General features: G+C 43.2%; 1 protein-coding gene across 3 annotated transcripts in view; it reads left to right on the top strand.

Moving 5' to 3' along the window:
• The window catches only part of ST6GAL2 (ST6 beta-galactoside alpha-2,6-sialyltransferase 2), a 233730-nt gene that overhangs the window by 16361 nt on the left and 190028 nt on the right, over nt 1–27341 (top strand). Inside the window, exon 1 of one of the 3 annotated variants that reach the window (XR_013232105.1) lies at nt 25616–25708. The exons of 1 other annotated variant lie outside the window; for it this stretch is intronic. The gene's annotated coding sequence lies outside the window, so the exon portion shown is untranslated. Of the gene's footprint in view, nt 1–25615; nt 25709–27255; nt 27271–27341 lie in introns of those variants that run through there. One more of the 3 variants, XR_013232107.1, reaches the window with a different exon arrangement.

Raw genomic sequence — 27341 nt, 5'->3', positions numbered from 1 at the left:
ATGGAACCCAAAAGTGTCTCTTAGTGCTCTTACAGGTTAGTTGTAAGGTCAGGAACAGGGGGAGCTGGGTGGAGATTCTCATGGATAAATTTTGGTTAAGATAAGATAAGTACATCTGGAGGAATGGGAAGGCGACTGTAAGCCGCTTTGAGCCTCCTTCGGGTAGGGAAAAGTGGCATATAAGAACCAACTCCTCCTCTTCTTCTGTGCTAAATGGCTGTGAAGAAAATGAAGCATCCTCCTCCATAACTATTGCTCCACCTAATGCTAGCCCAACTAGCCCAATTCCATCCAATCTCAGGAGTTAAACAGGGTTAGCCCTAGTTACCACTTGGCTGGGAGATCTCCAAAGAAGTCCAGGGTGGCTCTGCAGGGGCAGGAAATATCAAACCACCTCTGACTATCTTTTGCCTTGAAACCCTACAGGGACCATTTCCGCACAAGTCACTTTTCCTTGGTTCACCCTTTCTTTGTTTGTGGGGTTTATTCAGGCTTCCTGATGACTTTGCATCCCCCCCCCCTGGGGCTTTCCCAAAGCTGGTACGACTCTGCCTGCCCGCTGACCCACGATAAGGGAATGCTGATAAATCTGCAATCCCTCATTGTGGGAGACAGCGAGCAGCAAGTCACAGCAGCGACATCATGAGAGGAAAACTCAGGCTATTCTTTTCCCTGCCCCCTGAACACTCCCCGCCCCCAAGAGTCACTTCCATCCTCCTCTCCCCATCCTTTTTTTCCAAAGGACGTTTTTCAAAGCCTGCTTCTGGAGGGTTGGCAAGGGAGCCTGCTCCTTGGAGCTGCACTGCAGAGGGAATCTTGTCTTGTGTGTGCGCTTGTCCATATATGTGTGTGTGTGTGTGTTTTTGTGTACCACCAAACAGTCAAAACCAGAATATGTTCCATGCAGAAATTGGAAGTGCATTGCTATGCAGTTTCAGTGTAATGAAATTACACCCAGTCCACTTCGTAAATGCATTGCTTGAATCATGCTTAGGTGGAAGGGTGACCAGAGCCAAGGGGGAGAGATGCATTCTTTCTTCCTTATTTTAAAGGGACTGTAGCCCAACAATATGGGAGGGAGCTGAGGCAGAGAGGCGGATCACCTTGCCGCTTTTTCCTTCGCCCTGTTGTGCTGCTTTCTTTAGAGCCATGCTGCGGAGCCAAGGAAAAGCAGCCACTTTCTCCTTCACCCCACTGCACTGCTTGAAAATTGACATTAAAATAATGCTTGACTAAATTTAAATCATTATACATTGTTGTAGTTCTGCATTGCTCTGCAGATCTTAATTTTTTTTTTGCAAAATAAATATTTTTCTTTGTTTGAGAATTGCAAGAATACAGTCCTGAAAGGTGATTGGTGGTTGACGCTGCATCACAGTGATAGACAAGCCAAAACGGGGGGGGGGGGAGCAAGTTGTCCTGACTTCCTCTCAAACATTTGATTTGACAGGAAGCAAAAACCTGGGACAAGACATGGGTTATAAAGTGAGAGGAGACTCCTGGCAGGAAGACGAAAACCGCGCAGTAAGTGGATACTGATCTATAACTGGGAGGCAGCTTGCCTTGGCTGCCGCTGTGCGGAAATGGCCAGGGTGGGTCAGTCAATGATGACTATGATAGCACTGTCTATTAAGTTTGGGTGCTTCAGTGTCCAAAGCAGCCGTTTGCGCTGCACCGTGGGGGGGAAGGGAGGGGAGGCACAGGCGTTGGCGCATCAGTGGATGCACACACACAGGCATATGTGTGCACCCACCGGTGCGCCGGCACCTCCCACCCCCCCATGGTGTGACACTGGCTGCTTCATGAAGCGCCCAACCTTATACTCCACCATACATTCAAAACCAGAATATGTTCCATGCAGAAATTGGTAATAATTACTGTAAGGCTATAGCCAACCTGCCTCTCTAGATGAGCCAGCAATATTTTCAAGTAGGACCAAATCCTTTCTAAGCAATCTGTATGAAGAAGGAATCATAGCATCATAGCTGGGATTCGTTTGGCTCAAATTTAATGATCTACTTTGCTGATGCAAACTATGGTGTTTATTTATTGCATTCGAGGCTTGTAGAGTTAAATGAAGGAGGGGGGGGAAAGCCCTCTAAACATTCACCACAACAGTACAGTATTGTAAGATAATGGATGGAGTAGCTGAAGTTTAGAACTGTGAATTCAGGAGTACTGAAATAACATTCATCCAGATGGGTAACACTTGCCTACCACCTGCATTTTAACTGATGATACTCAATTTTAACTTGTGATCCTAGTGAGGTGGAATCACTAGGTATATATACAAGTGAAAACAATGTACTCAAACACAAGCACTCCCATGTCAATAATTATTTTGGTTTTCTGTTGGGATGTGACCTGCTTTTCAGACACATAGCCAGTTTATAAAGTGGAAGAGTTGAATTACTAACTTATAAATGCACATGTAGTAAAGAAGAAAAGAGCTGGGTTTGTACTCTGCTTTTTTACTAATGAAAGACACCGTGTAAGGTAGATGAGGCAGAGAGAGCTCTAAGAGGACTGTGACTGGCCCAAGGTCACCCAGCTGGCTGCATGTGGAGTAGTGGGGAATCAAACCTGGTTCTCCAGATTAGAGGCTGCCATTTTCCTTACCACTACATCAAGCTGGTACCTATACCTCTCAATTCTAAACTTAGTTCAAGTTGTATCCTACTGCCATTGTGCTGTGGAATAATGGAGGAGGGATAAAGCTTATCTGATTTCCTTCCTCCTTGTGTTCCTATCAACAAATTTGTTTTATTTTGGGTTCTCCGATTTAGATTTGTGTTCAGGCACACAAATATAATTCAGAGGACCCCAACATTTTGCATGTCCTACAGTTCTTTCACTCACTATCAGCCTTCTTTATCACTAAACATAATAAAGCCCAAGTTGACAACTCACTCCCTACCTGATTGGTCCTCTTTGGGAGTGTGCTGCCAATAGGGAGAGAGCACTATCCCAAGAGCTAATCACTTCGAATTGCATGCAGATAGAGGGAGAGTATTGTCCCAATAAGGGCTAATCAATTCAAATTGTGCACAGAGAGGAAGAAAGAACTGTCTCAATGAGTGCTGCCAATAGGAAGAGAGCTGTCCCAATAAGCACTAATCAGTTCAAATTGCATGCAGATAGGGAGAGAAAGCACTGTCCCAATGAGGGCTAAACAGTTCAAATTGTGTGTAGACAACTTACTCCCTACCTGACTGGTCCTCTCTTGGGTGTGTGCTGCTGATAGGGACAGAACACTTTGCCAATTAGGGCCAATCATGGGGCTTATCTGTCCTCCTATTCCTTTTTCTGGTGCTTGCTAGGTAGAAAAGGTGCCAGCCTCTCTGAAAGGCCTTGCTATTGGTAAGTTGCCCCATCCTCAGCCTCTTCCCACCCTCCATCTTCCCCAAACAAGGGAGGGAAGCCAGCTGCTTCCTTTGCCTACCAGTTGTCTTCAGCTGTCTTCTGGAACGAAGCACGGTTGAGCTTGTCAGGAAGAGAGAATCAGTATTTCAGAAACAGAATGCAAAGGGACAGGCAGAATGCAATGAACGCCTTAATTCAGTCCGGTGAGTCAAAGGTTTGTTCATGAAGTACAAGGGCATTAGCAGAAGGAGCAAATCCTCAAGTCAAGTCCCAGCCTCAAGTTAATATAGGTTGTCAGCAGCCTCTCAGTCCTCACTCTGTGATGACTTACAGTTTTCTGCAGTCAGCAACTGTCTTGCTAACATGCTGTGGTGCCTTTTAGACTGGAGCTCTCTTTCAGCATGTAACTGCCATTGCTTAATTGGCTCATGTGAGCCAGGTGTGTTAACAAGGCAGGGAGCTGCAGCTGGAGGCTTGGCAGAGGTAAGAGGAGGTCCTGCAACAACTTTGGAATCTAAGCCCTGGTTTCTCTGCAACTCCATTCCCTCCTGCTGGTCTGAACTCTCTTTCTGTGGAACATCTGGCTGGGCTAAACTGTCATCCAGCTGAGGCTTGCATTAAGCTGCAAGCTCCTGGCAAGGCTTTTCCTCTGAGGAGTCCTTATTAACAGAACCTGAGCTCACAACACCTCCCCATGGCTCTGCAGCTGGCCATTGAAGCACTCTTTGCTTTCCAGCACCCTCCCTCTCCTGAGAGGGGCTGGTGGGAACTAACAGCCTCCTCCACCCAGCCTGGCCTTTGGGAGATGTGGGGGGATGGGAAGGAGACAGCCCCCACAGCCTTACCTGTTCAGACTGACTTTTAGGAGATGTGAGGTATGGGAAGGAGGCAGCCCCCCATGACCTTCTCTGCCTGGCCTGGCTTTGGGAGATGTGGGGGTGAGTGGGAAAGAGGCAGCCCAATCCTTCCACACCCAGGGGAATGTGTGGGAGGGGGAAGGAAGGAGACAACCCTTTCACAGCCTTCCCTGCCTTGCCCAGCCTTTGAGGGATGCGGGGGCAGGGGTGGGAAGGAGGCAGCCATTCCTTATGGCTCTCCCCAAGCAGTCTGGCCTTTGGAAGATATGGGGGATGGGAAGGTGGCAGCCCACCCATCCATGCCCTGGCCTTTGGAAGATGTGGGGTTGGCTGGGAGGGTGGGCGCAGTGGTGACCTGCTTAGACACTGTTGTATGGGAGTGGGGGTAGGAATTGCAGTGCCCCTCCAAAGCAGCTGTTTCCTGATAACTTCCTTCCATCCTCCCTTCCCATCTTTATTTATCTCTTCCTTTCTCTGCCTCTCTCTCTTTCATCTTGTCTTTCTGTTTTCCATGTTCCCAATGGTTTCCAGGCCCCCATCTTTTAGTTGGCAACCCATCTGGCTGTATATGGAAGAGGAGTCAGGAATCAAACCCAGTTCCTGAGATTAAAGTCTGCTACTCTTTAACCTCTTGTCCACACTTGGTCTTGAGCGGTGGGCAGGGGAGGAGGAGAAGGTCCAGAACCCAGGAAGGTCACAGTGCAGATATATGAGCTAGCACCCATTGTATTCTTGGGTGTAATGGTCTTTGCCTCTAGTGTCTTTCCTAAAATGTAAATACATTCACTGTGTAAAACACACAGAGATGACAGACATACACAATGGGCAGGATCCAGGCCACTTTGTTGCTTAGTCATACCATATACACACCTGACCACAGCCCCTATTCCCACATGACTTTTTCTAGTTCCCTGCATAACCCTATGTTAATGTGGAGAAATTGGCTGGCTCTAACCTATTGGTTGTGGAAAACAAGAGAATAGGAATGGAAAAGATGGAACTGATAGCACTTCACACCATGCTTGAAGGAAGTTTGAGTACTGAGTTGGAAGCCTTACTACTTACTACTTAGGTTGAGAGAGGATGCATATGCAACTGTGTTGTCACAACTATCAACATGGGGTGGCATAGCAATATCACCATAGCTTCCTGTTCCACAAATCGTGACTGTGAAGACTGTGACAGCTCAAAGCTGTTAAGCTGGCCATCAAATTCTGAATAAAAGGATCCCAGTAATGTTTAAAAATGAGCCTCTTGTGGCGCAGAGTGGTAAGGCAGCTGTCTGAAAGCTTTGCCCATGAGGCTGGGAGTTCAATCCCAGCAGCCGGCTCAAGGTTGACTGAGCCGTCCATCCTTCCGAGGTCGGTAAAATGAGTACCCAGCTTGCTTGCTGGGGGGTAAACGGTCATGACTGGGGAAGGCACTGGCAAACCACCCCGTATTGAGTCTGCCATGAAAATGCTAGAGGGCGTCACCCCAAGGGTCAGACATGACTCGGTGCTTGCACAGGGGATACCTTTAACTTTACCTTTTAATGTTTAAAAACATTACCATTGTATAGCAAGACATTAGAAATATAGAGTGAGTCTCTTTCAGTTAAGTCAATACATGATGCCTGCTCATTTCTTTCAAGGTGTTCCACCTGAGATCCAAGCTGTTTTGTTTATCACGAACTGTACGATACACAGTGTGGTGTGTCTAGCCATCCTCCTTCCAAGACACTTTACTTCCACCTAAAGAGACTTCCCCCTATTTCATCCATCCGAAGAACCTCTTAAATTGGAGGAAGCCCCCTTAGACTGGAGGAAGGCTTCAGACTTTCAATAAATAAATGAGCTGTGCTCACTGGAGCGGAAGGCTAAGGGAAGGATCCATCCAGCTGTCTTCTATACACTATCTCAGTAATGAGTCATGCTGAGACCCCAAATGAAGAGCTCCTTAGGAGCATTCACAGCTTCCCACGGCCACCAGGGGGAAAAACACATCTGTTTCAGGCAACAGCAGTACACAGTACACTAGCATCAATTTGCAGACTGGCCTCTCTCCCAAGGCAAAAGAGCCAAATGTAATCACAGAGACATTTGTGGTCAAATAAGAGAGCAATACATTATGATGAAATGTTTGACTTGGACATTAATCTTGATTATCTATTTTGTTTACAGAGGTGAGATTAACAGTTTAGCCTATAATGGGCCCTCTTAATCAAAACTTGGGCTCGCTCACTGCTGTGCATTGCAAGCAAATATGCCTTGAATAAATGTTTACATAAACACTTATCCTAAATTTATAATATTCGCACAGATTTTCAAGCTAGGATTGTCATACGATGCAGCTTCCTAATTCTCCCAAGTATAGTTTGCGGCACTTTGGTTAATAATCTGTATATATCATCAACCAATATAAGTTCTTATGAAGGATAAGAGATAGGTGGATTGAAAAATTGGTAGAAAGAAACATAGATCTGCATATAGATTAACTGTGCATTCTGAGCTTATAAAAGTCCCGGAAGTCAACGGATTTAGAAAAAGAATATAACTCTGTTTAGGATTACACAGCCAGATATAGATATAAACACACACACACATATATATATAGCATACATACTACATCTACATCAGCATGTGAAGCAATTGTTCAGCTTAACTGATTCTATGAATTCTGTTATTCCAAATCAGACCACTGGCCCATCTATTCAATACCCTGATTGGCCAACCTGCATTCTACTGCTTCAGACACCCAGCCTGAATTCTACTGCTTCAAACCTCTGCCATCTCATTATGCTTAGGGTTGCAAGCTCTGAGTTGGGAAATACTTGGAGATTTGGGGGTGGAGCCTGGAAGGACAGGCTTTGAGGAAGGGAGGAGCCTCAGTGGGTTTTAACACCACAGAGTCCACCCTCCAAAGCAGCCATTTTCCACAGGAGAATGGATCTGGAAATGAATTGAAAGACCAGCCTCTCCAGGCCCCATCTTGATCGGCATATCTGGATACCATATTTACTTGAAAAAGGAAGATGCCATTTAAAAAAAGAACTTTTCTTGGCTTTCTTTCAAAGGGAGAGGTTGTCTTCCACTTGGGTATACAGATCTGCTGAGGGACTCTATGCAGAACTGGTGGTAGGCTGATGTGAAAGATGGTTCACTGCACACACACAGAGAGTATTGCAGAGAGCATGTGAGCTCATTTGGCACTACAGTGGAGGGTGGCGCTGAATCTGGTAAACACTTCCTTTCAGCCTGCTTTGAGTTTTGAGGGGAGAGGAGTTGGGTAGACTCACTGGCGTTGGGAAGTGCACTTTGTTGCTGGCAATTGGGGATAAGTGGTAAGAACATTCTGAGGGTACATGCCCCTCTACTAATATTCGCCCATGTTTCTGGCTCAGAATTTTCCTGCACACTGGCTTTTGCTTCCTGCAGAAGTCGCCTACAACTTAAATGGCACTCAAGAAACCCTTGAAGCCTACAGGTTTTATCGCAGTTTAGCACAATAGAGATGGCTGCTATGAGTTTGTGGACATTTTAAATCAGGGAAGATAAAGGGGTTCCTGCTAGATTGGTGATATAACTGTCTCTAGGAAAACTGCGATTTCCTAGCTTACAGAATGTATTGTGACTAGGATGGGAGTGGAATGAGGAGACAGTTTAACAGCGTTATTGCCAAGGAGAGTTACACCCTTTCACGACCTCTGATTTCAATGGATTTTGAATGGTGCAGCTTTGTATAGGGCAGTTATCTCAGCCTTTGCCAAGGAGTTTGGCCAGTCTCTTGCTTTTTGAAATTTGAAACTAGTGAAGAGTTACAATGCAAAGAGGTGTAAAAGATGAAATCATTTTCTTCTCTAGTATACATTGATTATTGTCTATTGATTACTATTCAATGAAATAACTTTTTTGACAATGCTACCTTTTTTTTTTTGGAGTCATTTTAAATTGGGGGTATAGTGCCCGCAACTACTTCTCGCTCTCAGAGGCAAGATTTCAACTCTGTTTTTCTTTCCCTTCTCTGACTGAGCCACCCTAGATATCTGTTTTCTTCTTCCCTAAAGAACTATGTCGGTCCCACCCTGTCACAGTATAAAATTTTGGCTGTTTGCTCAGCCCAAGAACCTGAGGGAAGGAATGGGAGTCCCTTTTAACTTAGACAATTTGAATGCCACTCAAGACATTTTTATACTCCAAATTAACAAAATATTTCATTAAACATAGAGGGGAAAGGTTAGGTGAAATCAGGGTAACATTTCTGTGGTAACTCAATATAGATAACTCTGAGGTAAAATCAGTACATGCACAGACTTTAGTTCTTATATTTCAGGCAGAGAGTTTCGTAAGCTATTCATAGTTATTTAAAATCTTTATGTTGAGAGGCTTCACTCTTCAGAGCTAACTCCCTGACTTGTTCTGCCTCCTGCTTGCAAACACATGGTTGTAAACCACGAGTTTGCAAGCCTCCTCATGGGAAACCCCTCCCGCATTTTCATTCCACCTCGTTGCGGCTTTTCGCCTCCTGACAAGGCAGCAAGGGCAAACAAATCAAACTTCTCCCCCCACTCCTCGACTTGTCAGTCACAGCAAGCCAACAATCAAAACACAGTGAATGTCTCAGGGACTCAAACGTCCATCGTTCCCCCCCCCATGAGTCCCCAATTTTTTTAAAGTGCACTTCCACGTTGCTATGTAGTAATACCACAACATTAATGCATTTTAATTAAAAAATCAACACTTCCGTGTTGCTACAGAGAAATGCCAAAATGATAAAGCATTCTCCCCTTTTTGGCATTCATGGTGTTTTGGAGTCTATGTTTGAGTAGAGTAGCGAGGGGAGGGAAGGGACCCGCCTACACCTTGTCAGACGCCCTTCCTGTCGTGCTCTCCATGGCCGAGCGCAGCTGCTCGGTGCCCACAAAGGAAGAAGGGGCGGCTCCTTGGGCGGCGGCGGCAGCTCTTGCGCGGCGGCTTCTCCTCCTCCTCCTCCTCCTCCTCCTTCTCCCTGGGCTCGCCCGCCATCCTTGCTCGCCCACCATGAAGTTTTCTCACATGCCCAAGTTGGATGGGACTGGCGGCGGCGGCAGAGGTAACATGGTAACTGGACCCCAAAGCGTGGTTGTGTGTAAAAAGTAGGCTTAAAAACAAAGAGCATGAATGCCTAGCTGATCAGGAGAGGGCTGCTTCATCATGCGCTCGCCCTCCCATTTCACCTCCCTGCACCAGAAAACACAAACGGGACTGTGTTTTGCCTGCCCAATCCCAAAAAGGCTGTGGACACTTTAGGGAAAATTTTATTTTAACTTTTGCAAAGTAGCTTTGTGATCTTATGGCATTGTGAACTGCACCATTTAAAAAAAAATTCTCAGAGCAAGAAATATCGAGGGGAGGGTGGGTGCAAGAGTGGACAAAACACTGCAGGGACTTTTGCGCATTTCTCCCTCCACACAGGCTTGCCCCTGGTTGCTCCTTGATGTGAAGCAAGATAACAATTGACTAATCCAGTTTTGCCGATATCCCTCATCTTGAGGCAAATCTGGCTAAAACTTGAGCCAGCCCTGGGCAGCCTTGGGATGCAGATGATGTCATGTGGAGGAAGCTCTACAACCCGCCAGCAAGCAAAGGCTGTCTAGGGACAGATTCTTTGTGCAGAATTGGTCCCTGTTTGACTGGGCAGGGGAATTATTTTCTCAGAGGATCTATCCCCTTTCTTTGGCCTGATTAGGGAATCTTCACCTTCTTCCCAAACTTTACAGAAATAAAAGCTTGCTAAAATTGCAAACCCCTATACATGAGCAAATGTTTGAAGATAAATATCTGTAATGTGTGGGGTATGAAGTCCTCATTTGTTGCTTTAGCTCAGTATGTAAATTAACCAAACAAGCCTTTCCATGACACTGAGTTCAGTAGCTGAGTTGACACCCTTAAGGATCTCTCTGAAAACCAATAGGACTAAAAAGAGTTTAAGATTGGTTGGATTTTCAAATTACTTGGTAAGAGTCACAATAACGAATGCTGCAGCAACAAGAGATCTTTCATTAACCAAGGATTCATACTGCCAGTGAGCTAATTAGCTGTCTCAGCCAGTCAGAGAAGCATTAAGTATTTGAAGTGGCAGGCTGGTGACCACAATTATTGAAAGGATGATGAACAGCCCATTCCTCAGGCTACATCTGTGAAAAACGTGAGACATAACATGCTTTCTTCCTATCGGAATCCATTATATTTGGTATTGTAAAGCTGACACAAAATTCTATTTTGCCATCCCAAATGCAATACAGACCTCAGGCTATGTGTGGCACTTTTAATGACCACAAAACTCTGAAAATGTTGACAGTATATTTCTACATGAGACACCAATTGTGTAAAAGACCTAATAATGCCTTCTCAATTCACCCATAAATCAATGGAGTACTTTGTGCACTTGATTAATAATTTGGTAATTAGAAAGCTCTTAACCTCTAGCTTGCCTCCAGTGAAAAGTACTATGGAACTTCCATGCTCTCAATGTGTAATGGCAAACACTGGTTTAGAGGTTCATGCTGCACTATTTGATAGAAACAACCATCCTTTTCACTATCAGCAATAATTTTTGGGATGTGAAAAGACATTTCAGGTCTGGTGCTGAGATACATTGAACATGAGTCAGCAGTGTGACTCATTGGCTAAAAACGCAAGTGGGATTTTGGGCTGTATCCAAAGAAGTATAGTGTCCAGTTCATGTGAGGTGATGGTACCATTTTACTCTGCTCTGGTTAGACCTCACTTGGAGTACTGTGTTCAGTCTGGGGGACCACAATTGAAGAAGGATGTAGACAAACTGGAATGCATCCAGAGGATGCCAACAAAGATGGTGAAGACTTTGGAGACTTTGATTCAGCCTTAATTAAGCCTCATTTATTTCCAAGAGTAAGATTTGAGAATGCTGCCATGCCATTAAAATGGCATTTGCTTTGATTCAGAGCAGAAAATGGGTTGTGGGAATGGAATCTCACCGTGTCAAGATGGCTGTCAAGAGGCAGGCCATCTTCCACTGGTATTTCCTCCCTACTGCTCACAAGGTTGTGCCCCAATTTCTTTCCTCACCATCATATGCTGACTTTATACTTTGAGATGAGAAAGATCTCTTTCCTGCCCAGCTTCTAGCACAGTGTGAGTATAAATGGAAAAATGGAAGCGAAGATGAAAAGTTAACAGTTCCAGTAAGGTTTCCCTTATTATATGTTAGCTTGGAATATCCTTGTAAGCTTGATCTTTGTACTTGAGAAGCAGATACAAAAAGAGAGATTTCTTCAGTTCATTACAGAAAATCCCCTTGCTTAGTTTTGTTAGCTCATATTCCCAAGATTCGTGTGTTCATAACAATGCTGAACTGGGAGGAACAGGATAGTGCAAAAGACCAAAAAAAGAGAATTTTACTAGGTTAAATGGGAGTCTTTTCTTGGTTTGTTGCAATCTTTTTAACTCTGCTCACACAGGCTGAAACTTTGGAAGGTAACAATAGTGCATCCAGAGTTTCAGGTAGAATGGGTGAACTGCTGGAATTCAGAATGGTCCAAGTTTAAGCATCAAACACATGTCACCTCAGTTCCTCAAGCTTGTGGACAGGAAACACCCCCCCCCGGGGTCTAGCACTGCACACAGGGAACTCCACCCAAAAATCGTATAGACAGTACAGTGCAATATGGAAAACCAAAACAAAATACAATGCAAGAAGTGGAAGGTCTTGAAACAAGCATGCACGTTGGCTGAAGGCACTAGTATTTGATAAAATCTTGCATGGTTTGGGCAGTGGAAATAAATAAATCCTTTGCTGTAGTCTTGGTAGTTTACTGGATTACATCCTTTGGTTCCTCTTGACACGACTGGCTTTTCTCACCTTGGCAGCAGAAAAACCAGGCTCCAGTGCAGCTAAATGAAGTAAATGAGTGCTATTTTAGGTGTTTATCCTACAAGTCTTGTCCCCAGATGACTTTTTCAGCACAACCTAGAGCGCTCACAGGTGGGTTACTTCAACCTCTGCTCCTCATCAGCAAGTAGCTAACATCTGCTATTTTTAAGCAAGTAACGGCCATAAAATATGCAAAACTGATTAAAATATAGGAATGCTGGATTTTTTTTGTTAAAGAAAACTAGTTCTTTTTCTCTTGCCATTAAGACCAGCTTAACTGGACTGGATTTTTTTTAATTGATTAATCCAGATTCAAAAGATTAGAAGTGATTCTTATATAAATACTGAGAAAGGATAATTAAACAAGGCGTGAAACACTGATAAGAATATTCAGTATTAATCAAAATAATGAATGATTAAATCTAAATATGCTTAAAACCATTTCTTCTACACATATAATCTCTTCAGTTGAGTAGCCATGTTGGTCTGCAGTGGAAGAGTTAGCTTTGAGTTCAGTAGCTCCTTAAAGACCAACAAGGTTTCCAGGGTGCAAATGATCATGATTCAAAGTTGACTTTGCAGGAGGCAGGAGGCAAAGTCAGCTTTGATTCTTGAAAGCTTATAAATTGGAAATCTTGTTATAATAATAAACCTTTATTGGCATAATAATAAGAGGAGGAAATCTTGTTAATCTTTAAGGAGTTACTGGACTGGTATCTTTCATTTATTTTGTCTGTTATCAAAGAATTTCTGGCATATATTTCAGAGAGTCCAATTAGCCTCAGAAATAGCAACTGGCATGGTAATAATCATTTAAGGGAACTGCTCCCTTGCTACTGTTTTCCATCAGAGCAGCTTCTTTCAGTTTGGGGTTTTTGATTTAGCCAGAACTATGTCTCACTTTTATAATAAGTTCTACAGGTACATCAGAGCCTCTTGTGGCGCAGAGTGGTAAGGCAGCGATATGCTGTCTGAAGCTGTCTGCCCATGAGGTTGGGAGTTCAATCCCAGCAGCCGGCTCAAGGTTGACTCAGCCTTCCATCCTTCCGAGGTCGGTAAAATGAGTACCCAGCTTGCTGGGGGGTAAACGGTAATGACTGGGGAAGGCACTGGCAAACCACCCCGTATTGAGTCTGCCATGAAAACGCTGGAGGGCGTCACCCCAAGGGTCAGACATGACTCGGTGCTTGCACAGGGGATACCTTTACCTTTACCTTTACAGGTACATGTATAGACTGAGACTGTTTCTGCACTATCGATATCATTTTGGTTCTCATTTTTAAAGGGTTGATTTTTTCATCCATTTCTACCCTAAAATTTGCGTCTTAATGCGCAGTCCCAAATTACTCCTTCACTTGCCCTGCAGCAGAGGAATCCCCAGAAAACCAGATTTTATCTGTTCAAGCGGGACCTAATGGAGTCTAATTCGGGGCTGCCCAATGTGGAAATGAATGCAGTTGGGTTTTTCCCCACGCCCACCATTTTGAATAGTTTAGGAACTCCCCTTTCCTTGTCACCGTCACATTTGTTTGAAAAGGGGAAGGGAGGCTTCCTCTGTCAGACTCAGTGAGGAAAGCATGTTGCAAATTTCAGCCTAGGAAATAAGGGGAGGGAAGCCCAGATGTGGAAACACTAGAGTCGACTCGCAGCAGCCAAAAGAAATCCAAAACAAGGCTAAAACTAGGAATGTCTCCTAATGTGGATACCGTCTGAACGTCAACAGTCATAAGCAAGACAAAGCTTCCACGTGAGAAATCCTTGCTCCCAGGAAGGTGTGAGTTATTACTTGAGCTGTCTTATCATAAGTCACATTGCTCAGAGGAGTAGACCTCTGGGGATATTGTTATATTTGCATATAAGTGGCTGAAGTTAATGTGTTTATTGGCCCTGTGTGTTTCAAAGTAGCAGATCAATATTCATTGAGGAAGCTGTGTTAAACAACGCATTAAGCACAAATATGGGGAAATCAATTAACTGAGAGATAAAATGTCTTTCGTGGTAATTATATACTGAGTGAAAAACTAATGTGTATTTTATCATTCTTTTGCAAGCAGACATGGGATTTGTAAATCTAAATTTGATCTAGTGATAATAGTATGCAAGTTCCTTGCAGTGCTGTATTTAGCAGAAGCTGGATCATATATTTCATCCATTTTATAAAGCATTGTGATATTGAACAAGATTATTTGTAAGACTTCATAGATTGCCTGTGTGAATACAGTAGAGGTACAACTGGAAAGTTGAAAGGGTGGCGTTTTGAGTTTGAGGAACACCTGAAATTTCACTTGGAAGAAAGCCCTACAATGTGCCTTTCCTTAGAATCTCACAGCTGGAGGAAACTAGGGATGCCAGCCTCCAGGTGATCTCTAGAGATAACTGCCTCTGAAGAAAATAGACGCTTTGGAGGGTAGACTTTGTGGTATTGTACTCTATGGAGAAAGTATAGCCTGTCCTCCTCAGGCTCTATCCCCAAATATCCAAGAGTTATCCTACCTAGACTTGGCTACCCAACCCCCTCCCCATTCCCTGACAGTGGCATGGGAGGATCTGGAAACACAGACCATTCTTTCTGCATGGAGGCATAAAACGCATGCCGTCTCCTGCTTGCAAACGTGCGAAAGAAAACCACGTGTTTGCACGCTTCCCGATGGGAGACCTCTCCCGCGTTATCCCACCACCTTGTCATGATTTTTCCCTTCCTGAAGAGACAGTGGAGAAGCCTAAAGTGTGGGCAACCTGCACTCTCCCCCCGTTCCTCGGGTTCCGAATCAACACAAGCCACCAGTCCCTTTATAGCAGCTGTTTTGGGGACTCAAACATCCATCCTCCCCGAGTCTCGAAAGTAATACTAAATCCCCCCCCCTTCCACATTGCTAATTGGAAGCAGCACTAAAACCCGCAAGCAATGAGAGGCTGTGCAGGGGCAAATTACTTGTGTGGAAATAGTCACAGCAAAGATGGACTTAGATCAATGCCTTCCATTTCCACATACCTAACTGCAGAGTTACAGAAGAGAAGGAGAAACAGAAGGTAGATGGTTATAATGAATTTTGCATGGCCTGGTTTGGGAACATCAGTTAGTGGAAAATACAGCATTTTTTATGTTGAGAAAACTAGCATGCATACCCCTCCTGTCATAAGAACATTGTAATGACTGCCCATGTATTTCTGGGTTAAATTCAAGGTGCTGGTTCCAGCAGGTTGTTGATCTCCAACATATATATGTGCAGAACAGCCTTTCCCAGCATGTACTCCTGTGCTAACCTTTTTCTGCTGATCAAAGCTTACTCAACATTTCCTTTGACTGCTTTTGCCTTCAGAGTGGTAAAATAGCCTTTAACAGATGAAACAAACATATATATATCTGGTTTTCTCAATAAGGGTTTCATGAAACACTGGAGTTTCTTGATGGCCCTCGAAGGCTTTCCATAATGGGTGATAGTTAATTAATTTTTAATATATTTTAAAAATATTAAACATTTATCGGGCGATATGACCATATATGGTTATGCCAACCCACCCACCCCTCCCCAAATGACCAATGATTGTCCTGGTGGGGGTAGAAAGGGGAGGGACCCCACGTGGGTGTGTACACAGCTATGCTTCCCAGACATATTCTGCAAGATCATGGCACTTCTGGGGTTTCTCGAAGCCTAAAGAATGTTTCAGGGGGTTCTCAGTGGTGAAAAAGTTGAGAAAAGCTGACCTATATTGCTCGCATTTTACAATGTAATTTTTTAGGAGGGCTTTCTATGGAGCTGAGGTAGGCTTCTTTTTTAACAATATCAGGACTATTTGTTTGTCATTATCATTGTAATTAGCCCAGAGTTCAAGACTGGGGAAAGGGTTTTTTTTAAATGCTCAAAACAATTTTCTAAAAAGTAAAAATCATCAACCCAAGATCCATTATGGCACCTCCTGCTATAGGGAAGGCAATGTGGGAACATGATGTTCAGTTGGCATTTGGCCATAGAACCTCACCAACACAGGAAACATGATACAGCCATGCTAATTAGCTGTGAGACTGATGTGGATCCAAATATCAAAGCACTGCATTTACAAAATAAGAACAGCGGTGTCTTTCTAAGAAGGTGCCTTGGGAAGCTATCTGCCCAGTGGAAGATACTGAAATCTTAATCGTGGTGCAACTATTTATTCTATTCATTTTTTTTTATTTAGAATATTTCCAGAGTCTTGCTCAAGGCACCTTGCGATGAAAAACTATGTAATAAAAAGGCATTTTAAAGACAAGCTATTAGACATAAATAATATAAAAACTACCCATAAAACAAAAGCATTAAACATTAAAAAGTCGATCATATAAAGACCTTAACTAATACTGAACTGGATTTATTAGTGCTTGTCACGGTATAAGTGTCCTTAAAACATATTTTCAGATAAGAGACCCCTTTCCCACTAAAGAAAAAGGCAGTAGTAGCCTACCAATCAACACCCCGTAATCTTGGTCACTTAGCAGCTTTTTGCTGCTGCCTTCTCTTCTCTGCCTTCTCTTTCCTCCCCTGAGTTGTCCTGGTGTTACTTTGCTAGTTGCCTCCCTCCTTCCTTCCTCTGCTGCAGGTTGGGGCTTCACTACCTCCCACTATGCCTCTGTCACTGCATCTTTTTTAGCGGAAGCCCCTCCACTTCCTTCCACTTCCTCTACCACCTTCTCCTAACCTTCACCAAGTCTTCCCCACTTCCATTGTACTGTGCATAGATCCAGCCTCCCCCCCCCCCCGTCAGAGGCCCATACTGGAATCAAAAGCTGAATCCCTGCCAGCAGTGGTTATGAATTCAGCTGTGTCTGCTCCTTGTTTATTGGCGGTGATGGGCTCTTCCAGGGTGGAAAAGTCCTGCTACACAGCTTTCTCTGTTCCAACTACTCTTGGATGTTTGGGCCTTCCAATACCATTCCTTGTGTTGAAGGTGCACCAACAGGTCAATAGTGTTGTTAAGGATCAGCCAATGCCCTGTGGATGGTGAGGAGGAGAAGGGGGAGGATTCATACATACTATTCAGTACCAGCCCACTTGTAGTTGCCAGGTCCAACCTGGGGGATAAGGGGGATTTACTGGGAGAGAGAGGGAGGTCTTGCCAACATTGCAATGATGTGTCTGCATCACTTCTGAGGTGACCCTGAAATGACATCTTCACACAGATCCTTTATGCACGGTGCCCACTACATCGGGCGGCCGCTGTGCTGTTAAACTAAGTGTAGAAATTGGGGAGAAAATGCATGTTCTTACTATCAGGAAGGCAAGAGAAAATGTTGCACATTATTGTGTGTGAATGGGAAGGCAAAATCAGGGTAATGTCAAAGTCCTGATATGGCACAAAACATGGCTGGTAGGCTGCATTCAGTTTGTGACAATCAGCTGTTAAGTATGAAAAATAGTACATTGGGAAGTTGCTATGCACGATGGCTTTCTAATAAGACAAAAAAAAAAAAAGGACCTTTATTCTCCCTGCATATTACGGGGCCGGCTGCATGCATTTTTATGTCAAAAAGATTTGCTTCCTTTTAGGAAGAAGAAAATGTGAATCGGTCTTTAAATCCTAAAGGTGTTTTCGTTCCAAATCTTAATGGAATTTTTAGCCAAACACAATTCAATCCAGCAAAACTAGATGAGAACACCCTCTTTTGTGGCATGAAAGGATCTGGAGATTTGAAGCCATTTGAGTGAAAGGGAAAGCATCGTTTGAAACAACAGGTTGCTGGACCTTAGTGCTCTGACAGGCATGTTCTCTGGAGAGAAAAAAGCAATTCAAAACTGTCTCTTCTTGAGATTTATAAATTACATCCTTTCAACCAAAGATTATTGTTGTAGGTTTTGTGAGGTACACTTGTCACTACTGAGTGAAGCCAGAAGATCATTACCTACTTTACAGGAGCCAGGCAGACTCACATATTAGGGATTGTACCAGTTGGCAGGATGCTAAAAAGTTTCCCATAGTTTCACTATCCTTATAAGGGCGGCAACTGAGGGAGATGAATCTCAGATTCTAGGCCCGTGCTGAATATTCTTCCATTTTGATTTTTGAGCTGAACATAACCATTTGAGGAGCAGGTGTTGAGTAGTTTGGATAATGGGAATCTTCATCTTTTATCAGTCCCATTCAGTGCCATTCTCTATCTGCTGTCAGGGTGCTACTACCATTTAAAATTAGTCACATGAGCAATCCCAGCGAATCAGAACTCATGCAATGACTGTTACTATGAATGCAGGCAAGCAGTTATATGGAAAAGAGGGGCAAAGAATACATATTCGTAGGAACTGCTGAAAAAAACAACTAAAGACAGTGCATTGCTCAAAACATCTCTGGAAATGCCTTCTGTGGCTGTTGCTAAGCAATCTCAGTAGTATTACCACTTGAAGCCTTATCTTCTGTCAGTAAATGGCAGGAGGAGGGAGAAGGCCTTTTCCTTGGCTAGTTTAGCCTTTGAGGGAGAGACAACATGGAGTCAAATTTGGAAGTATGGTTGCCACATCACCCCAGTTCCCTCCCACCACTGATTGGCTAGCCAGAGGGGGGAAACTTGTTGGGTATTTTGTATAAAAATATTAGCAGAGTAACAAAACTTACCCTGAAAAAGAGAGGCAAGCCTTCCAGGTGCAGTGGCTTATCTAAATGCACTCAATGCAACATCCTTTTACTTCTGGAACACTGGGTACAAAACTCTGATATTTTTTTTGGGGGGGGGGATCTGTGGTAGAAAAATATACCATGGAGTTTTTGCCCAAATGCCAGAGTGTCACCTTGGTATTCCAGAAGTGAAGTTTCACTTCCAGGTCACACAGTCATCTGTAGTAACATCATCTCAGTTATTGCATGATTTCTGATTAGCTGGAATTGCTCATGTGACTAATTTAAAATGGTAGCAACACCCTGGCAGCAAACAGAGAATGGCACAATGGGATTGGAAAAGATGAAGATTCACATTATCCAAACAACTTTTGAAGACAACACCTATTCCTCAAATTGCTGCAGGTTAGATGGGACTCCCTGCTGTTTCCGGTAAGTCCCCTTCCCATCCCCACTGGTTGCCTGGCAACCCTATCTGAAAGCCACCACTGGGTGACTTGCTACGGAGTCATTTTCATGACTCACCCAGGCCAGCCAATTCCTACTGTTTAAAAGTGGCTACTCTGCAAAAGCAAGTGTGTTGTAATGGCTAGAATTTCTGACTAGGATCTAAGAGATCCTAAGCATATCCCCAGTGTTATGTGGAAGCTTGCTGGGAAACAGTAGGCAGCAGAGGGTTCTGTCTGTGCAAGGAGAACTGCTTATTCAACATCTGAGATTTCTCAGATTTCTTTCTACTGCTATCGGATTGATTTCCTAATACAACTCACTTTAACTCCGGTATTTAATTCTGAAGAATCACAACCTTTTGAATGACAAATGACCCAATTTCCAATATCCATTTTTCCGTGCGCCTACAAAATCTAACTTCCAGTTTGTACAAGCTGTTTGTCAGTGATAGCCATAAAACTTACAAAACTAGAATAAGTTATTTGTTTACCATTAAGAATAATATCAGTCTGTACAGGTGAAAATAGCATTCCAGCATAAGATCATGCACCAGAGCCAATTATCTATTATCTATTTAAAGGAAGCATTGATTTGATTTTTCTTCCTTTTTGCATTGTGACATCTGAAATGATGTTTCTCAGTTTTCTTGGTATTAATTGTATACATGCACTGGGAGCTGATAGTATGATTGATTGTAATTGAGCTATAAATTTAGTACCGAGAAACACCATCCATTTGGGCTGGACAGCTTGGTGATGAAATACATTTCCTAAGCATGAATAGCAGGCAGAGTGTCTAAGGTACAACATGATAAATGCTTTATACCTATTGCTGCAGTGAAGCAATCGTCAATAAAAACTGGTGAGCGATACGAGAGCTACCATAAGTTATTTCCTCGAGATTGGGCATCACAGCAGATTTGTAAAGTTAAAATGCTTGAAAACATTTATGCTTCTCAAATTCAAACCTGCTCTATCTGTGCAATCCTGTACAGAATTATACCCTCCTAAGAACACTGATTTCAGTGGATTTAGGATTGTGCCATAAATCTCACATCGGAGTATTTCACTGGCCTAAATAAAACAATCTAAGGATAAATCAGACTGCTTGCATTTAAACAAGTACTACAAGATATACAGCTGGTGAAGCTCAGTCAGAAAACAATACACAAACACATCAAAATAATTCATAGCAGCTATAAAACAACAAGTTATTTGCATTGCTAATGAGTCACAGACTTCTCAAACCTTTCTTTCCCTTTCTCTAAGGAAAAGGAAAGGTGAATTTCACAGGGAATGTTTGTAATTTCACACCCAGGGATCCACACTGTTTTTGCTAGGGCATTTCCTCAGCAAACATGTGACATTTTAATTATCACTCACCTCTTAAACTCTCATTTTAGGTATCTGTTTGGCCTGCTAAACTGTTGACAAAGTATTAGTTTAACAGACTTAGAAAACATTTCTGGAGACACATTCCAAGGTTGGCACAATGACAATAAAGGAGCAGCAATTTGTGTATAATTTTTGTTTTCCATAGGCAATCTTGACATTTTTGTAGTTAATATACTTTTTTCAGTATTCTTGTTTATAATCATGAGAATTTGCTCCTTAGGACTTGTGAAAGGCCCATGACGCATGGGCCATAATGCCCGCATTGGCAGTGGCAGCACTTCAGGGAAAATCCCCAATAACGCCCACTGTCACTCATTCCCTTGTACACAGAACATGTTGTGAAGCCATAGATGGTAGGCAAAACATGTGTGTGCTCAGATCACATCTCAGATCACATCTTGCACTGTGTGTGTGTGTGTATTTGTGCGTAAGTCTGAGATGTGTATGAAATCTACAGGCTACCAAGGCCCACCTGGGCCAGTTCAGGGAGAAGTACAACAGTGCCCCAGAATTTTCCTTTCAAGACCTAATGCTTCTCCAGAAGAGCCATTAAGGAGCTCCCCTTTGTGTGAGAGAGCTGTGCCTTGCAAGCAAGTTCCTGCTAGCAGAAACCTATTTGGCATCACAAAGCCAGCAGCTGGCATTGTAATAAGCCAGCTTCAATGGCATAAAGATCATCGCTATTAATATTAAGCAGCCTCTGTGTGATTCATCAAGTGCCTTTCAAAATTCACAAAATCCTTCATCAAAGAGTGGCAGCAAAAGGGATGGAAACGGGGTGGGGAATAAACAAGTGAAAACAATGACAGGAATAGACCGTTACTAGCTTTTTAAATGCTGCCTATTTATAAAAGGATGAAGTTGAACCTCATTGACTGTATGGAGACGAGGATGTTGGTGGAAAATGAAGTTACTCTGAAATGAATAGATTTTCCTTCTGTTCCTTTAGATTTCTTCCCGACCCTGGACCCAGGTTAAAGAAATATTATAACTGAATGTCATTGAAGTTTATTCTCACATGAGGACTACCACATTAAGGACTTGTTCTCCTAGTCTTCTACACACCAGCTCTTCTGCTTGCCCACCTGTGCACTGACCATTCTCTCCCTGGGCACCCACGGAAGATTTTTTTGTAAACAAATCAACACCGATGGTTAGATCTCTTTATAATTAAACATTATAACAATATGTTGTGACATCAGGATCCCTTCCTTTCATCTAGGCCCTAGTTCCTTTTATTATGGATAAAAGACAGACTGTCAAATGAAAAGGACTAGACACTTAAAGAAAAAAGAAAACTGGGCCTTCAGAGGACCTAGTAGATAGATAGTTGTAACATGTGAGGACATATGGATCTAGCAACTGACAATTTTTTAAAAATCCACCCAAAGGCAATTGGTGTCCCAGTGCCTAGCATGGGGAGTCATCACTGGAGGTGGGCTAGGGCAGGGAAAGTGCAGGAGAGCACTCCCTGGGCAACTTCATTGCCAGTGCCATTAATCAGTAGCCATGGTGACAATGAGAATCCCCTAAAAAAGACCCCCACCCCACCCCGGTAAGAGTGTGGGACTGGCAAGTCAGATCTGACAACTGCTTGTTCTTCAGGAGTGTCTTTCTTTCTTTATTAAAGTGAATATTGAAAAGGCAGCAACAAAAAAACTGCCGTGCCTATCATGTCGATAAAGAATTATGCAACAAAGTTTTCCCTTTTAGACCATCGCCCTTTTGCTGTCCTTTATAATACACATTTTAAATGGCTGCTTGGACTTTGATTTGGGTTTGCGGAAACATTCTGAAAGGCTGAGTCCATCGTGAGATTTCAAGCTGCCCAAGCACTAGGTTTGTTCTAAATGTTCAAAGCACAGAAGGATGTAGCTGCTTGTTATTTCCCTCCAGCCCATCCTCAAGTCAGCTGGAAGCAAGGACTTATTTTGGTTAATGAGCCTGCAGCATACAATTGAATCTTCTCTGTTGGGCAAAAAAATACCTTAAAATATTGTGTATAATTTCTACCTATACCTCTCCTGTCCGAAAATTAGAAGCACAGGGAACCAGGGAAGTCTAATAGCAAATTCCAAACAGCATCCATAAAATAAAACATGTCGACCTTACTCTTATGCTTGCTATTATTCCAAACTCTTTGGGACTCCCTGGTCTGTCAGGCAAATGGGAACTATCAAAGCTTCCATTTGGCTCCGTTATTTTATCAGAAGAAAGGCTGTGGATTTGAAAAAGAATTCCTAGGAGACATTATTTTATTTCCAAAATAGCTTATCCATTTATTTCAACTTGTTGTTGTTGAAATAATAACAACATAAAAAGCCAAATGTCTGGTTCTAGCAATGCACCAGAAGATCAACACTGATTAGCAAACTTTGCAAGCAAAGGAAGGAAGAACTGCACAACAGCCCCAGGTGTTCTGAAACTTGCTGGCTCAGCCCGTTTCAATTAAAACAGAGTATATTCTTTTCCTTGTTGTTTAGACTGAAAGCATCATCATGATGGAAGAACCTCCCACAGGATATCTAGTCCTACTCTTTACACTCAAACTATCGGACCTATGTGGAAAGGACTGCGAAAGGTTAGGGTCAGATGTTTCATTCCATACATCTTGTGCAGATGAGACGCACCAAGCATGCTGATTCATCTCAAATTGTCAGTCCTTAGAGAATTCCTTGGAAGAGTTCCATTAACATGAACATTTTTTCTAAGCATACCACTCCTTTTCTTATTGCAACTCTCTGGACCATGCATTGCTGAGAAGAATCCTGTAGACTTCTTCACCACATACCTTTCCAGGTGTGAATTATCTTTCCCATGCAAACAGAAGTCTGCAGGGGGAGGTAGGTTTGTAAATGCAACCAGCTCAGCTCTCTGGAGTAGCTGATGCATTTGGATAAGGTCCTTTGCCCACCTCTTGTGCTCAGTGCCACACAGAGCTTGCTGGCAGGCTATCATTGAGTGTCAATGAAACATACACCTAAGAGCCAGGAAAGATTGTGAAGTTGCGAAATCTGCATTTACATCACAAGCAGTGGGTGGAATGGTAGTGATGGAAAGTGCTGTCAAGCCACAGCTGACATACAGCAATCCTGTAGCAGTAGTAGTAGACGTAGATGATATATATTGTATATGGCCAAAGGTCTTTACAAAACATAAAACAATAAAATGCAAAAATAGAACTGTATTTCTCCAGTTAATACATAAAAACAATGAGACTAAAGCAATGTATCACAATAAGGTATATAGAATTGATATATCAAGATAAGGGCTCTCTTGAAAGTACTTTAGCTCAAATTTTCCTGGCAGCCAGAGCAAAAAGTGCCAACCTATGGCCAATTCTGCACGGGCGGAAAAGGCTGAGAGGGCAGTCATGTGGCGGTGGGGCAAATCTGTATTTCCATATGCAGTTTCTGCCAGGCCACCACTCTCACAGGCCTGGCAGAATCAGGCCCTTGAACTCCTGGGCTGAGGGAAGTTTCTGTGTTCCCTCAGCCCACGGTGGGACCCAACAGGGCCTGTCCCGCAGCAGGCCTGTGTGGACAGGGAAGAGCCCCAGTTGGCTTCGTGGTGCTGTGTTGCACTGTGGAGCAGACCGGGGCATTTATTGGGATTGTGTTCTTGCAAAATAAAGACCCTCCCACACACACACACCCTGTTGTTTTGTTTTCCAGGGGAACACATTTCAGCAGGATACCAGGTGTCCTGCTGAACTGTGTCCCCTGTGTGGGGAAGCTGCTGCCGTGAGGAATCAGCCATTGTGAAACATAAGGATTGGTATCTGAAAACAGATAGGTACATTTGTCAGAATCGGAAGTAAGATGTGAATTGGGTATTATCTTGGCAAGGAATTTGTCCCTAGGTTCTGAATAACAGGGGCAAGCCAAGACATAATGGGGAAGATCTACTAGAACTAAATTCCTACATATCCTCTAGGACTTTTAAGGCAAGAGATGAACAGAGGTGCTTATCCTATGCCTGCTTCTGTGGTAGGCTTGTCTTGGTGGTCTCCCATCCAAGTACTAATCAGGACCAAAGCTGCTTGTCTCCAAAGGTCTAACAGGGCTAGGCTAGCCTGGGACATCCAATTGGTGAAAGATACCCATTTAAACCCAATAGCAATTGGATAAAAGGTCACCTGAAGGAGACATTGATTGCCTTTGTTACTTTATCTAAAATATATCCCACTGCTTTCCTAGATATTTTTTGTTCATTCACTCAGTTGTTCTTGAAGGCCAGCAGAGGGTTTCCCTTTCAAACAATGCCTCTCTCTCTGAACTTTCAAACATCTTTTTGATCTTCTGGCTCTGTCCCAACAATAATTCATAGGAGAAATCTGATAGAAAAATAGTGCATCTGTACCAGTACTAGTTCCCCTTTGAAGCTCCTAATTCCCAAAATGCTCCTTCAGTTCAAAATGTATAATAATCCTTGATCCTAACCATTGACTTCCAAACAGTGATGCTACTGAGCATGTAGCTTGTGCACATGCATGAATTGTACACTGTTATTTGCATGTAGGCTATGTTCAGAAATCTAGCTATGCATGGACATTGGGGTGGGGACAACATATGTGATCCCGTGCCCTGTGCTCATTTCCGAGGGGATGCTTTGAGAACAGGGCCGCTGCGCAATACCCATTTGCTTGGCATCTGGGTTGACAAGTGGCAAGTAAAATCCATCTGCTGGAATTTCTTTTCCCAAAAAAGACCTGGCACCACCAAAAGCCCTGAAAAGGTGTATTAAAGTCTATAATCATTTTGTTCAACAAAGCAGAATGGAACAGAAGCCATGCGAGCATGAAGCCTGTTCTGTTGTCAGAAAATGCAAAGATGCCATTAGCGAACACTTTGTAAAAGCCGCCTGAGAGCCCAGAATTCCCAGGTGATTCTTGTGAGGGCGGAAAAGAAGGCTTTATGAAAAATAGAGGATTATTCTGTGGATTGGTTTGTTACAAGGGGGCAGAGTCCACCCCTTCTCTAATTATATTGCTATCTTGCCTTGTGATTAATGATAACCAAATGAAAAAAAATGCAGCATGGAGCTAAGTCTGCGTGGGAGGAATCATCGCTCATAAGACTGGCATTACAGCTTTAGCAAACACATAGATCACATTTGTGTTTTTTCTAAACCAGGACTGAAGGATTTTCTTGGGATTTGCAAAGTACCTATTCTTGACATCTAAGGGTAAGAGGAGATACTCTGCCAGACATTCTAAGCATGGTTTACATCCTACAATGTATGCAAAAACTACCACGTCTTCATTCAGAAGTCATTAACAGTGGGGGGAAATGGGGGGGATTGTAATGTGCTACTGTAATGTGTTATATTTAATAATTAACACACTTTTATCAGGTGTACATAAACTTCTTTGGGCAATTTTATTGTACAGAACACCCAGTATCTTTTTTGCCTCTCCTAGTCAGTCCTGCAACAAGAATGCAACAGACAAAACCCTTCTCCCAGATATTGCAGTGGGGGGGGGGACCACTGATGTCTAATTTGGATTTATTACAGCCTTATCTTTTAATTTTGAAGTTATTACTAGTCGACCATACTGATTAACAGAGAAAGAAAAGATGGATGTAAGAAAATTATACTTGATTGGACTGTATACTTGTATCAACTTTTTAAACATGGTTTATTTTAGAGCAGGGTTTCCCATCCACAGTATCTCAGCACCATACCCTCAATGGTACCGTGGCATAGGGGTTATCAAAATGGTGGCTGAGGAGAGCCCTCCCACCCTGTGCCTGCCATTTCTGGCTCTGAGCAAAGGCAGGGGGAGGGTTTTTAAAAGTTTTTAAAACATTTCTACCCATATTTGGGCATATACTCTACTTATTTGGGCATTATACTCCACTTTTGTACACAATGAATAGCTGGAAAGGGATTGCAACACTATTCTCCCCTTCACCATTTTATCCTCACAACAATCCTATGCGTTAAGTTAGGGTGTGACTGGCCCAAGGTCACTCAGCAGGCTTCCATGGCAGAGGGGGACTTGGGACCTGGGTCTTCCAGATCCTAGTCTGACGCTCTAATCCAGCCTTTCTCAACTTTTTTACCATTGAGAACCCCCTGAAACATTTTTTAGGCTTCGAGAAACCCCAGATGTGGCACAATTGTGCAGAACATGGTTGGGAAGCATAGCTGTGAACATGCCTACCTGGGGCCCCTCCCCTCCCCTCCCCTCCCCTCCCCTCTCCTCCCCTCTCCTCCTCTCTCTCTCTCTCTCTCTCTCTCAATCTATCATCTCCCTCCCATTCAGGATGTTGTGTATGTGAATCCGCACAGAACTGAGCTTGAGGTCCGAGATAGGATTCTAACAGACTCAAAAGCAGCCAAAATGCTTCAAGCCATGGCAGCCAATCCTTTTAAACTAACCAAGTGCCTCTGAGCCTATCGAGCTCAGCTGCAGGAGATTCAATTGTTGTTTAAATGTATATAAGTTGGGGTTTGTTCTCGGGGGTTTCAGCCTTCAACATGCACTCACTGCTGAGATCACTAAAGAGCTGTTTGTTTGCCTAGTCGTCTGGTGTTCATCCTTGCGAAGTTAGGAACCCAAACTGTGGTAATTGAATGTGGGATAAACATTATGTGGGATGTACATCAAGAGCCATCAGCTGTATTGCATCAGCCTAGCAGGTAGGCATAAAAAGTCATCGCCCCCCCCCCCCTACAATGACAAATCTTTTTCTGACACACGTAGGAATGCACTCTTGATTTAGAGCTGGGCAAAAGCTGAGGTATGTATGGAGATATTCTTATTGAAATATAGGCATTTAAGTTTTTTAATTGTATAATTTAATCTCCAAGT

The sequence above is a fragment of the Paroedura picta genome, chromosome 6 (genome assembly GCF_049243985.1).
Source record: "Paroedura picta isolate Pp20150507F chromosome 6, Ppicta_v3.0, whole genome shotgun sequence".
NCBI classification, from domain to species: Eukaryota; Metazoa; Chordata; class Lepidosauria; order Squamata; family Gekkonidae; genus Paroedura; species Paroedura picta.
Note: the sequence above shows the minus strand (reverse complement) of the source record. Positions and strands in the feature narration are given on the sequence as shown.